This window comes from Ochotona princeps, chromosome 11 (genome assembly GCF_030435755.1).
Source record: "Ochotona princeps isolate mOchPri1 chromosome 11, mOchPri1.hap1, whole genome shotgun sequence".
NCBI lineage: Eukaryota > Metazoa > Chordata > Mammalia > Lagomorpha > Ochotonidae > Ochotona > Ochotona princeps.
This window is the reverse complement of record NC_080842.1, coordinates 3,415,457-3,429,781: the sequence shown is the minus strand read 5'-3', so window position 1 is coordinate 3,429,781 and position 14,325 is coordinate 3,415,457. Positions and strand designations below refer to the sequence as shown.

The 14,325-nt window shown below is 36.2% G+C and overlaps 1 long non-coding RNA gene across 1 annotated transcript; it reads left to right on the top strand.

Moving 5' to 3' along the window:
- The first annotated feature begins 973 nt into the window (after nucleotides 1–973).
- On the top strand, nucleotides 974–5,343 carry LOC131481444 (uncharacterized). The gene is made up of 3 exons (XR_009246338.1): nucleotides 974–1,034; nucleotides 1,566–1,601; nucleotides 5,231–5,343. It is a non-coding gene; the product is annotated as an uncharacterized LOC131481444 (long non-coding RNA).
- The last annotated feature ends 8,982 nt before the right edge of the window (nucleotides 5,344–14,325 follow it).

Here is a 14,325-nt window from a genome sequence, read left to right as displayed (position 1 = left end):
AGGAAAACTACCAGCCAGACCAAAGGACTGATGTGTCACTTGTGGATGAAGTCTGCAACTATACAAAAAAAGAAATCTTGATCTATAGGTATTCAATGCCTTTTGTCTTTGGATGAAGCATATCTAAAGCTCATTTCCAGAAAATAATGTTAAAGTATCTAGAAAAAGTGGTACACTTTTGTCAGTCAGTTCAGGTTTCTTTGTATTAAATCTAGTTTTAGCCTTGAATCCTTCTTCAGTTGGACTAAGGAGATACTGGAAAGCCTAGAGACAAAGGGCAAGAATTTTCTGTATATGAAGAGTTTTGGTACTTCTTTTTATGTTAGGTCGGTTAAGGTTAATTTTTACCAAAAAAAAAAATTTGTAATGATTTATTTAGTTGAAATGCAGAATTAGAGAGTGTGTGAGAGAAGGTGAAAAGATAACAGAGAATAAGAGAGACAGTGAAGCTTCCATCTGCTGGTTCACTCTCTCAATGGCCATAACAGTCGTGGCTGAGCCAGCTTGAATTCTGGAGCCAATAGCTTTCACTTATTTTCCTGCATGGGTACAAGGTGCCAAGCATCAGGCTCATCCTCCACATTCCCAGGAACATTGTCTGGGTGCTGGAATTTATGTGAGCAGCTGAACTAGAACAGTTGCCAGCATGGAATTACTGTGAGACAGGCAGTAGGTACAGCCCATTGTCTCATGGTGCTGCTGTATCTTACTAGTATTTTTAAGGTGACCAGAACTTTATGGCGGATTTCATTAATATCCTATGATTATATTTAGATTATAGATATCTATATAAGGGTACATCTGTGAGCATTATTCATGTTAATACAGACATACACTATACTACACATAGTATAAATCTTGAGCTTTGTTTTAGGCTAGGATAAATAATAGAATTAATGTTAGTATTTTTAAATGGGCATAAAGACTTATTTTGATTACATGTAAATATTGGAGTAATTACTTGTTCTTCATAAAACAGAATCAATGATCTTGAAAAAGAACTTCAAAGAACATTTCATTATTACCAGGAAGAGGTAGGTGTGTGCGTGTGTGTGTGTGTGTGTACACATGTGTTTACTTGTTCCTGTGAATTTATGTTGGATGGAAAGGGAAAAGTGATTCCTTTACTAGTTTTATATCTTTCTTCAGGTGTTACATGTGGTTTTCAGACACTTCCATATTTCAGTGATTCGAAAAATGTGAGATATGAAATTTTAAGAGTCATCATGTCTCCTATTTCTTTGAAAAAGCAGAATTACATTGCAGACATAAAAATAGATTTTAAATCACTGATAAGGTGTCACATTCAGCCAGGTCAGTTATCTGCTAATTGATAGTTCCTGTTGTGGATGATTAATGACCAGAGAGAATAAAGTAAAAATTTATTATATAAATTTTAGCTGTGTTTTAGTGTAGTTACAATAGATGATGGAAATTTGCATAAAAGTGTGTTTACTGACACAAAGTGTTCTTGGAGTGTTTCTTAACTTGTGATATACTTCCTATGTTATCAACAGATATGCTTTTTATTTAAGAAAACTAATGTTTCAATGACATTGTTTTAGATTGTTTCTGTTCAGAAAGAAACCCACAATAATTGGGTGAGTTTCAAATGCCCTTTTTAATCTTTTCTTTAAATCAAATTGTGTATTTGATTCAGAGAGTTAATGAAATGTAGTGTGTAAAAGATTTGGCCAGTTTTATTTGCATCAGTAATGGAACTATGTTTACTGTGAGCTTTAAATTATAAGTTGTATCATGGTTGTTTTCAGTCTTTTTTTTAGCATTTTCTTCTTCCAAAGTAGCCTAGAAGAGGGTGAGAGGGTTACAGGAACTTGGTGCATATGCTCATGTTTATGCATGTATATTTTGGGAGATTGGATTGTCCCTTTTTATCTAGAAGAGCTAGAAAGCTCTCTGGATCATTTTACTCATTTGTAAAACAAATGGGATTAAAAAAAGAGCTAGCTAAAGCCCTTTCTAGTTGTAAAATTGAGAGTTCCATTAAGTGATTCTGAGTGTTGGTACAAATTAAGAAAAGGGTCATCTGGGGAACTAGTTGTGCTGCATGCTGAGGAAGTGAAGTGGCTGTAGACTTGGAGCAGTTAGAAGGAAGAGCAGAGCTAGAGCTGTTGACAGTAGCTGTCTACTGGGGAGTGCCTGTCACAGGGAGGTGGAGACAGCATTCAGGGATGTTTGTCAAGTGCTTGATACTGATAAGCATTAAGTCAATGTTAACTGGTGTTACCATTGTTATTATAGTGAAGACTTGTAGATGTTAGGCAAGTCTGAGAGGAGCATAGACTGAGAGAATGGTGTGTTGAGTGTCAGGTCCCTCCCCTCTCTGACATTCTGTTTGTTTTGGTTTCCAGAGTTTAAGATTCATTAGTGAATTAGCTAGGATCATTATAGATTCAGTTTTCTTCACCATTTCTCAGCACTTTCTAAATACTTATACATGTTAATTTTTAAAGATGAAGATTTTTTTAAATTCTTGCTATACTCAGCAAAGTACTTGAAAGTGTTTTGCATATATACTTATGAAATCCATTTAATATGTATTTGGATCTTATAATTACAGATTTTATAGATGAGAAAATAGCTCAAGGACACATGATCATTTAGATTCTTGTCTTTTACAGTTTTTATTAGTTTGCATTTAATATTTGTTTAGTACCTGTGACTTTGTGTTAAAACATACAGAAAGTGTGTTCCCTAGTTGTGGCCTAGAAAAGCAGTGGAGGTTATCCCAGTGCCTTGGAACTCTGCACCCACGTGGGGGACTGTGAGGAAGCTCCTAGCTGCTAGCTTCAGATTAGCTCAGTTCTGGACATTGTACCTCGTAGGGAGCGAAACCCTGGATGAAAGATCTTTTCTTTTCCTTCATTTCTCTCTATAAATCTGCCTTTCCTAGAACATTAAATAAAACTTTGAAAGTATCTACACATTTGATGAAGCTTGCTTTGTTTCCACTTTTTTACCTTTATAATTTCAACTGTTACTTTCTTCATTGACCACTTCTTAGTTTCATCCTGTTGGATTAGCTTTATTTCCTTTGAAGTTACATAGTAGTCTCTTTCATGTTCTGTGGTGAATACATTGTTCTTTACTGAGGTCATTTTAAATATATTATTCATGTACAGAAAGTTAGGAAATTTCATATATTTCACATGCAAGATTTAAAAAATATGCTTTCTACATTATTCTTGTCCCCTCTCTCCTTATTTCTTATTTTTGTTTTAGTTTTTAAAATTATATACTTTCCATTTTCTTTACAATCATAAGCTTTACCTTTCCTTCGTTAACTGAATAATTCAACCTGTAATAATTAGAAAATTAATGTTCTTCAGGAGAATTGACCACAGCTATAAATAATAGTGAAATAACAAAATATCTACTATATTTGTTGAACTCTTTGTTTTTATGCCAAATTAGGGAAAAATAAATTTCTCTTGGTGACAGACATAACACGTAAGCGTAATGGTCACCAATTCCATAATATTGTTGTGAAAGACAAAGTTTAATGTGTGAATACTGTTCCATATTATGTGTGTATGAAATGAGCATGAAGACTTGAGCAATAATTAGGTCGAGAAAGACAAGGAGAAAGAAGTGGAAAAAGAAAGAGGCAGCTAGAGAGAAATAGGCATGCAAAAGTGAAGTCATTATTTGGTTTAGATCTCTGAAAGCTAATCTACTTGTGCAATTTTCTGAGACTACTGATGCTCAGCTTGGAACTCAGTCCATGTCTTTCATGCAGGTGGCAAGGGATCCAGATGCTTAATCCATTGCCACTGCTTTCCAGTGTTTGTGTGTTCAAGAAGCCAGAACCAGTAGATGGAACCATAAACTGAACCCAAGTTCTCTAAAGTGGGACATGGCTGTCTTTAGTGGCAGCTTGCCTTCAAGGCCCAACAACAGCCCTTGCTGTGATCATTCTTTGTGTCTTTACCCTGAGATAGTTTCAAGTTCCATTAGTGAGCGAATGTCACTTTTTCCTTAGCAGACCTCTTGGAAGGCTTTGTAGATGTGAGTGCTCAGTGTTTGAACACAGTGTTTTGGAGTATAACATAGTCATTGGCTGAAATTTGTCTTTGTCTTAATCTGAGAATAAGCTGGCACCATGTCTTTGATATTAGTAGTCTATTGCCTGTATAGTTTTCTGCCTTCTATTTAACAGGTAGATATGTTACAGTATTATACAAAACATTCAGAAATAATTTTGTTTCCACATTATTATTAGTTCAAAAATTGGGTGATTTTTAATAACAGGATGATTGTGGCATAGTTTTTCAGAAAAAATGATGACATCATTTTGTGTTGGGGAAGGATGTTTATATGTAATCTTTTTGGATGGAAAGTACTACAAATAATTTGTGAATGTTTGATCTATTCTTTAGCTAAGTTCCTTTCTACCATTTGATGAATCATAAGTTAACTAATAAATTTGTTACTGTGTGTCCTTATATGTGTAAAAATTTGAACTGTGTGATTTTCAGTTGTATATTACAAAAGTATGTACTAAGTGATTTTACCAACCTTTATATGATGAACTGCTGGATTTTGATAGTTTGGTTAGTCAGATTTTCTAGGTAACTACTGTACCTAACCTCCTTATTCCTCAGAATGCATTTAACTTTTCCATGTTAATTTTTTGCGGTTATTGAATATGGTTGATATTTACCATGTTGTGTAATTTGTTTTGTCAGTGACATACTAAATTTTATCTTGTGAAACAAATGGGTTAGTATTTACACAATAGTATGTACTTAATGGAAATGTGACATGCACTGATTGTATTAACTGTTTGAAAAATAGCCTTTAGCCACAGGCTAGGACACTATTTCAGACCTTTATGATTTCACACTATATAGGGAGTTTTTTCTAAAAATGATTGCCTTGAGGCAAATAAGCAAAGCTGCCATTGATAATGACTCTGGGTCTCTTATTTCCATTGCCATTGCTCATGGAATATTTCTCGATTAATCAAGCATCCTTCATCTGACATGGGGAGCTTAACATTCAGTTACAAGTGCACAATAGGCTTCAGTTTTATGTTCACATTATTTTCTTACTCTAACTCATTTCCTGTTTCAATAAATCCCTAAAATGAAAATCTTTTATTTAGATAAGATTTTTAATAAAAATGATATGTGCATTGACTATGATATTTGTACACTCTCACTAAGATGCTGTTGCTCATTTTAATCTAAACTTTGCATATCTTAAGTTGGCAGCTTGTATTGCTAAAAGAAGCCTGAATGACTTGAAGCAAGAAAATAAAAGGAAAATGTAAGTATATCAGTGATAACACTTGACAACTCTGGCTACTTTATTCTGCTTTATGAAATAATTAATTATTTTGTAAGGATAAATAGGAAAGGGTACGGTGAATCTTGCATATTTCATTTTGAAGTATTTACTCATTTTGTGGCTGTTGTTAAGTTCTTGGGTCACTGGAATATTATTTGAAAGAACAAAGCTTTCCTACAACATTTTAAAGTTTTCCATCTTTGATATTTATATGAGCGAAGTTAGGTAGCTAGTTCATTGTCACTATTTTGAAAGCACATCAAAAATATCCAAACCAAGTGGAAAAGGCAATTAAAACTGTGCATTTTGAAAGTGAAATTCCAAAGATATTTCCATTGTTCTCTAAGTGGTATCAAGAAAATGAAAAAAATTCACAAATAACAAAAAATATGTTGATAGCTCCATTAAACAGAATGAAATAAAGCTTGGAAATTCTAGTCCTATATTATACATTCAGTTTTTGTGATTACTGAACATTCTCAGTTTCTGATTGAATTTGTTCATTGATCTCTTGGGATATTATTTGATCCTAAACAATTTGGGGGAGGGGAACTGTTGAAGTAATATTTATGCTTTTAATGTAGTGTTATTTCTATTATGTGAATATTCAGTGTATTTTTGCTTTAAATACAGTGATACTGTCAGGCCAGGTCAGGGAAATAAAGAGGACATGCATGACTGCATTATTCCTTACATGCATCTCTGATTACACACACACACATCACTGATTCAACTTTCTTGGGCAGATTGCTCCTGCTGTTGTCGGGTTTTTGACCCTGAGTACAGCAGCAGCCTCATTTATTGTCTCGCATTAAAGAAGAATTTTTGTGCAGACACAATGTAGTTTTAAAGCAAGATTTATTAGAAAAGTTGAGAAAGGAAACTCCTAGTGACGGGAGGGGGCTCTGAGATAGAAAGGACCCTTACCCCCCGCCATAGTGGCTCCTGGCTTTGGATTGGCATAGCACTGGCCATTGTGCTCACTTGGGGAGTGAATCATCGGATGGAAGATCTTCCTCTCTGTCTCTCCTCCTCTCTGTATATCTGACTTTGTAATAAAAATAAATAAATCTTTAAAAAAAGAAAAAGAAGTGATCAGGAAGCTAGAAACGATTAAGATCACAGCAAAAACAAATCGAATTGAAGCGAAGAAACTACAAATTGCAACACGGAAGTACCATTTTTTTATGAAGATTAACAGGACAGTGTTGTAGCAAGATAAGCAAAGTAAACAAAAGAGGAAAAAAAATTAGAGACAAAGAAGCAAATATCATAAACTAATAAGATGATCTCTTCTTGATGGGTGGATTCCTTGTTCATTGTGTGGTATTCTTCTTCATTTCCTTTAATGCTGTTCATGTCAGTTTGCATCTATTTTTGTTGATGGGATAATGTCTGCCATAGGCAGTAGATAGATGGGTTTTGCTTTTTGATCCAGCCTATTATTCATTGACACTCTATTGATACATTTAGGTAGTAATTTGGTGGTGTCATTTTAACAATGCATTGTTCATTGTTCAATTTAGTCTTCTTTTGTTTTATTGGGATATTCTCCATGTTTGCCTTTGGTTTGGGCAGGTGCTGTTCGTTTCCTCTGTCAATTAAACAACTTTTAGCATTGTTTTTGGGCAGGTCTGGAAGAGACAAACTCAGGTTTTCTTATTGTGGAAGAATTTTCTTTTATTTTCAAAAACAAAGGAAAGCTTTGCTGGGTACATCATTTTGGGCTTACATTTTTTTTTCCTTTTAGAATCTGAAATATATCACTCTAATCTCTTTTGGCCTGTAGAGTTTCCTTTGAGATGTCAGTGGTGAGGCTGATTGGGTTGCCTCTGTATGTTAATTGCTCTTTTCACCTGCATATTAAAGGATCTTTACTCTGTTTTCTACTGAATAGAACTTGATTATCTTTTATCCTGGCCAAGATCACTTTTGATCAAAGATTTTGTGAGTTCTGTGCCCCTCCTGTATTTTGTTTCCAATTCTTTCTCCATTTTAGGAAAGTTTTCATTTATCATTTCATTGAATACATTTTTAAATCCTGTGTCTCTGCACCTTCTTGAGTTCCCATAACTCTTATATGTAGCCTTTTAATAGTGTGTCTTGGCCCCAGTGCAATAGTGTAGTGGTAAAAGTACTCACCTTGCATGCGCCAGGATCCCATATGGTCACCAGTTCTAATCCTGGCAGTCCTGCTTCCCATCCAGCTCCCTGCTTGTGGCATGGGAGAGCAGTTGAGGATGGCCCAAATCCTTGGGAGCTGCAGCCACGTGGGAGACCGTAAGAGCTTCTGGCTCCTGGCTTCGGATTTACTCAGCTCCAGCCATTGCAGTCATTTGGGGAGTGTACCATCGGACAGAAGATTTTCCTCTCTGTCTTGCCTTCTCTCTGTGTGTCTGACTTTGCAATAAAAATAAATAAATCTTTTAAAAGTAGTGTGTCTTAATTCTTGAATATTTTTCTTAGCTTGACTCTGCTCCTCTTCCAGCTTTTTTATTTCCGTCCCCATTGTTAAAGAAAATATCTTTCAATTCTGACATTCTTCTGCCTCATTCTATTATTGAGGCTTTCCACTGAATTTTTAATTTGTTCTATTGTGTCCTTCATTTTAAATTATTTGTCTTGATTTTGTTTCAGCATTGCTATTGCCTGTAAGACTTATTCCTTAAGTTTCTTGAATGCTGTTTTTGCTTCTCATTGTTGTTTTTCTTTATACCAAGTTTTTAAAATTTTTTTTCACCACTTTTGAGATTTCTTCCTCAGTTAACTCTGAGGTTTCTTTGTAGGGGAGACATCGGTACTATTCATTGTGCCTCTGTCTCTTCTTTTGCTTTTCAGCATCACACATCTGGCTAGCAGATACCTCTCCTTAGGGGACACTTCTAAGCTGTTTGCCCACTGATGTACAGGTCAATTTTTCTTGTTGCATTTAGTACCTGGTTCTTTCTTCACAGTCACCTGTGCTACTTCCTCCAGTGAATTTCAGTCTCAAGTTCTTGTGTTAGACTTCCACCATGGTCTCTGTAGCCCCAGCTCTCAGTTCTCCACTTTCTACCCCTGTGATCCTGTGCTATGGCTTCACCTTTACCTCTACAGTCTTTTTCCCACTCTCAGGTAGAACCGTGCTTGTGAGTAAAGAGTCACCAGCTATCCTAAGTTACAGGGTGGCCAGCAGTACTGCTCTTGCTGAAACCTGCTGACCATTAGATCTGAAGGCCACCAAGATCTATTTTGGGTGGAACCAATGATATACCATTTTGTTATTATTTTCCCTGTGAAACTAGTACAATGCATTGCCCTGGAAGTGAATTCTTCTCTGGCTCAGTGACTGCAAGCCACTGTTGTTTCTTCAGCTGCTCAGCCTTATCCTCAGTACACCAAATGGCACCCCATGTGGCACTCATTGGAGTCTGGGCCTTCTAGTTGATAGATCTGGGACTACCTAGACCTATCTTGGGTGGATTCTGTAGAATGCCTAGTCAGTACTCTTTTCCCTATGGAACCAATGCAATACATGGAGCCACAAATTAGCTTGTTCCTGGCTCAGTGCATACACAGCTCTCATTGATCTTCAACCACAGCCCCACATCCTTTTTCCAAGTACACAAAAAGGCACGTGATGTGACAATGGTGGCGGTCTGAGCCATCAAATCCACCCTTTTTCTGCACCTGACTGATTGGGCTCTGTCACTACCTTCTGCTCATGGTGAAATCAAGCGTATCAGCAGAATGGGCAGTTCTATGCCTGGATTCAACTCCTGAATTTGAGGTGAACTTCCCTTCCCACAAGGCTGTTGGTGAATCTGATTGCCGAACACTAACTGCCACCGGGGTACTTGGTCACTGCACCACTGCTCCGCAATCTCTCCTCTGCTTTCCCATGTCCACAAGTTTGCAGATGTGTTTCTACTATTGGTCTGGCCTCTCCTATTTCCTGGGATCGAAGTCTGTATGCCTCACCTTGGTTAATGATTCTCCCTCTCTTTAATGTATCCATAATCCATTCCTAAATCTTGTTTCCCCACTACATTCTTTTGAATGTATCATTGAAAGAGAATGCAAAAGAATTTGTAAGTTATTGAGTTTAATCCTGGTGTTATGCAATCTCGAGGAAATGTTACTTTTTGTTGTTTTAAAAAGGTGATCCTGACTATGTGTATTCTTTCAGTGTGATTTCACAGACACAAAAAAATATTGGATTGTTGTGAATTGATACTAATACTAATGTGTCATTCTTGCCCATAAACTGTTTCCTAATGGGATTTAATGGATGTTGCTGCTAGTAATTCTTTAGTGTGCAAATACAATCAATAGTATAGGTAAAATGTTAATTTTTAATTTTTGAAAACGTATGGTGCATTTTAGCTTCATTGATTTTCTATATGCTGGCTGCCTATTTCTCATCACCAATTTGGTGCTTTAGTAACACATTTCCAGATTTAATACTGGAGAAAATGAAATGGAAGAGTGTAATAGTCAGGTGTGCTGCTTTAAATATTTGAAGTAAGAAACAGTCATGTATTGATCATATCATCAGGGTTTCTTTTGCATTGATACTTTAGTAGGCCCTTTCAAAGCCAAGGAGAGTGTACAAAGGCCTCATCTCTAGAGGGACAGGTGTCAAAGGTTTTCTGACTGTGTGCACCTTATGCAGTCTTTAAAAATATTCTTCTCTTGGGCCCAGCGGCGTGGCCTAGCGGCTAAAGTCCTCGCCTTGAATGCCCCGGGATCCCATATGGGCGCCGGTTCTGATCCCGGCAGCTCCACTTCCCATCCAGCTCCCTGCTTGTGGCCTGGGAAAGCAGTCGAGGACGACCCAATGCATTGGGACCCTGCACCCGTGTGGGAAACCTGGAAGAGGTTCCTGGTTCCCGGCTTCGGATTGGCGCGCACCAGCCCATTGCGGTTCACTTGGGGAGTGAAACATTGGATGCAAGATCTTCCCCTCTGTCTCTCCTCCTGTCTGTATATCCGGCTTTCCAATAATAATAAAAATCTTTAAAAAAGAAATATTCTTCTCTCCCATACCCATGGTCATTATAGTTTCATGTCCTTCCAAATGTGGTGGCTTTATTTTGCTTAATGCTTGCACAACACCTGATATGGTGAAATGCTTCCTAAGTGACATTTGATATAGAATCTGGAATATAAGACATTTACTGAGCCCCTGAGTTCCATAGTTAATTCACTAAAGGTCATAAAGGTCCAGAGTCATCTTTTTGAGATTTCAAATATTATGTCAATCAAGATGGATAGTGTGGCATCAAAGAACCGCTATCCGTGAGCCCTGCAATCAGATCAAATCACAGTCACATATTGCATACTGTTGTTTGGGTCAGACAGTGTATGTGATGGTGGTCCCAAATGTTTGTATTACCTGGTGACGTGATAAGTATACTAGTTTAAGTATATTTTCAGAATTTGTCCTTGTTTTTCAGTGACACAAGGCTTGACTTTGTTTCTCTGTTTCATTTACATTTTTATTCTACAGGAATTTTAGAACCGTCTGTATCCCTGTTCAGTCCTTAAGATCAGGCTTTAAGTCATTTTCTGGTGCAGTCGAAGGGCTCCATAAGTACTTATCACTGCAAGCAGTATGCACACTAACAGAAATAGGCAGCACTGATTTCACTACTAGCAAAATTTACTTTGGGTGTAATATAATTTTGTTTCTTTCTGATCTGACCTGGAAGCCTCGTCAAGATTTTAAAAACTGATTTGAAAATGACTTATTCATTTACTTATTTGAAAATCAGCATTGGAAAGAGAGAGAGAAAAAGAGAGAGAGACCTTGTATCTGCTTGTTGATTTCTTCAGGTAGCTACAACAGCCAGGGCTGTGCCTGGCTGAGGAACTGCATGTGGGATTCCCACATCATTAACCACCAATCTAAAATGACTGGAACCCAGTTTATTGCGGCTTACTCCAGTGTAACAAAAATAATGCTGCTTTATATAGGAGTCTGGATAAATATTATATGTATGTGTAATTTTTTTTTTACCTTTTAAATCTTACTCCTGTGCCAAATTCATACTTAAAACTCTGGAGACTTTTGTGATAGCAAGATTATTTTAAGAGGTGTTGCTTTGAAATTTGAGTTTGTAATGTTAATTGTGTATCAGAAATGCTTGCATATTAGTTTTTATGTTGTGTTTGCAGTGATAATTATGGCTATTTTTATGGGAGGCTTCAGTTTTGGTACATTTAAAAACATATTAGTCTTTTCTTTATGACATGCCTTGAATATATTATAAATTTTCACTTTTGCTTTAAGGTACCTGATGGTCAAGGAAAACTGCCAGCCAGACCAAAGGACTGATGTGTCACTTGTGGATGAAGTCTGCAACTATACAAAAAAAGAAATCTTGATTTATAGGTATTAAATGCCTTTTGTCTTGTGCCTGTAACATGTCTAAAACTCATTTGTTATTTTTAAAGGAATGCCTAAATGATAGCAATATTAACATTAGTGAAAGAAGAAAAAATCAGATCTCTCATTTAATTCTTACAGTGTGCTTTTATGAAGTCAATTTTATCAGGAAATCCTCTTGGTGTTTTAATTAATATTTTAGAATAGTATATTCCTGTAATTGTGTATTAATAGTCGAATAATTACTTTTTCTTCATAGAAAGAGAGTTGAAAATCTTGAACAAGAATTGGATAGAACCATTCGTAATTCCCAAAGATTGGTATGTATGTGTGTGTACATTCATTCATTCGTATAGTTTTTTTATATCAGTGTGTTTATATGGATTGAAAGAGAAATGGAATACATTGACCAGTTGTATGCGTTTCTTTTGTGTTTAGAGAAATTTTCACATTTTCAGGGATTCAAATAATGTGAGATAAAAAAATCTTAGAATTATATCTGCTTATTGCACTCAACAAAAGGAAGATTTTAAAGCATCAGTGGGCCTCATATTAAAGCAGGATAGTTATCTGTGAAAAAGACATCTGTTATTGTGGACAATTATTCCAGGAAAACATAAAGTAGAAGTGTACCATTTAAAATCATTAATTATCTTTACATGTAAAACACGATAGATAATATGGCCATCGAGTTTTACATTAGAAGTGTTTGTGACTTTGGAGTTTCTTGAAGTATTTTTTTTTAATTTTTCAGTTATTTCCAATATTTATGATAAATGTACTTCTTATATTGTAAAAAACATTGACTTTTTTATTTTTTAGATACTTTCTTATGAGAAGGAAACACATATCGGTTGGGTAAGTTTCAGACTGCCTTAAATATTTTGTCTGTCTTTAATTAAATTTTGGTTTTCTGTCAAGAACTTAGGCATGGAAATTGGTGAAAAAAGAGCTACGTTAAAAAAAAGTAGTAAAATTGTGTGCCTCTGATAAATAATGCATTGTTCAATTATGGTTATTCATTCAGTCTACTTTCAGCCCAATGCTACTTCAGAAAGAACTTGTATTCTGCTAGGGGTTTAGAGGAACTTGGTGTATATGCTCCTGTTTATGCATCTACATTTTGGGACATTGGATTGCCCCTTGTTATTTAGAAGAGCTAGAAAGCTCTCTGGATCATTTTACTCATTTGTAAAACAATGGGATTAGAAAAAGAGCTAGCTAAAGCCCTTTCTAGTTGTAAAATTGAGGGTTCCATTAAGTGATTCTCAGTGTTGGTACAAATTAAGAAAAGGATCATCTGGAGAACTCGTTGTCTGTGCTGCAGAGGAACTGCATGCTGAGGAAGTGAAGTGGCTGTAGACTTGGAGCAGTTAGAAGGAAGAGCAGAGCTAGAGCTGTTGACAGTAGCTGTCTACTGGGGAGTGCCTGTCACAGGGAGGTGGAGGCATCATGCCCTGTAGTTAAATGTGTTGCATCTGAAATCAGTCTGTCTTGGTTATATGCTCTCTTTATGACAATTCCCTGTTTTTCTTACCTATAAAGTAGAGATACTAATAGTACTCATTTCTTGGTTTATTGTGACGATTAAGAAAAATATGGATGCTTGTCAAGTGCTTGACATGATTAGGCATACTTGTTACCGTTGTTGTTACCTGAAGACTTGTAGATGTTAGGCGTCTCTGAGTGGAGCATAGCTTGAGAGTGGTATATGTTTATTTACTTTGTCCTGACCCAGTTACATTGGTTGTTAGATTTTGGAGATAAAGCAAAGGTCTTGAGCTTATTTGTTAATGTCCTCACCTAAATAACTATAACAACCAGTGTTCAGATGATGCAGAAAGTGCCATAAAGTCATCCTCAATATCACTTTCATTGGATAGACTTTTTTTTAGCACTCTTAGACATATATGCACACATATACCAACACATGTGCATACACACATGTATACATGCACATACACTTTTTGAAAACTTTGTAATGTTTATATACTGAATTGACAGGTGGAGGGAGGGATAGACACAATTAACCTCCCATCAGATGGTACCCTTTTTTTAAGGATTTATTTGTTTTTATTTATTGGATGAGCTCATCTTAGGCAATTGTGGACAGTTGGGGACTGAATGAATGGGTAGAAGTGCTGTGATCTTTTTAAAATGTTTTTTAAAATTTTATCTTCCACATAGTTAACGTATTTCATAGTTTTCAAATATATGGTTTTAAGAACATGATAAAGTTCCCCTTTACCTTTCCTGCGTTGTTCATCCTTTTTTTTGTTTCAATTTTTTCTTCATTTTCTTTAAAAGTGCAAGATTTCACTTTCCTTAAATAAATTGAATATATAAAGTAGAAAAATTACTGTTCACGAGGAGTTTAGACAAAGGCAATAAATATTTGTTCAAAAATATATTATTATTTCTGTTATTATGTATGTTTGTGGGATATTGCCCCTGGATCTCTGCCCGCTAAGGCCATGCTGGAGGCCACAGGCACGTGGCACACCGTCTCCTTGGCTGAGACCTCAAGCTGGCCTGTTCACCGGACATGCAGCAAGAATGATGAGCTGCATCCCAGTCTCTCTTCTCTGCCCCTTTAAAGAACTGTGCTAGGACTTCCTTTATAAACAACTCTAGGAAGTCAA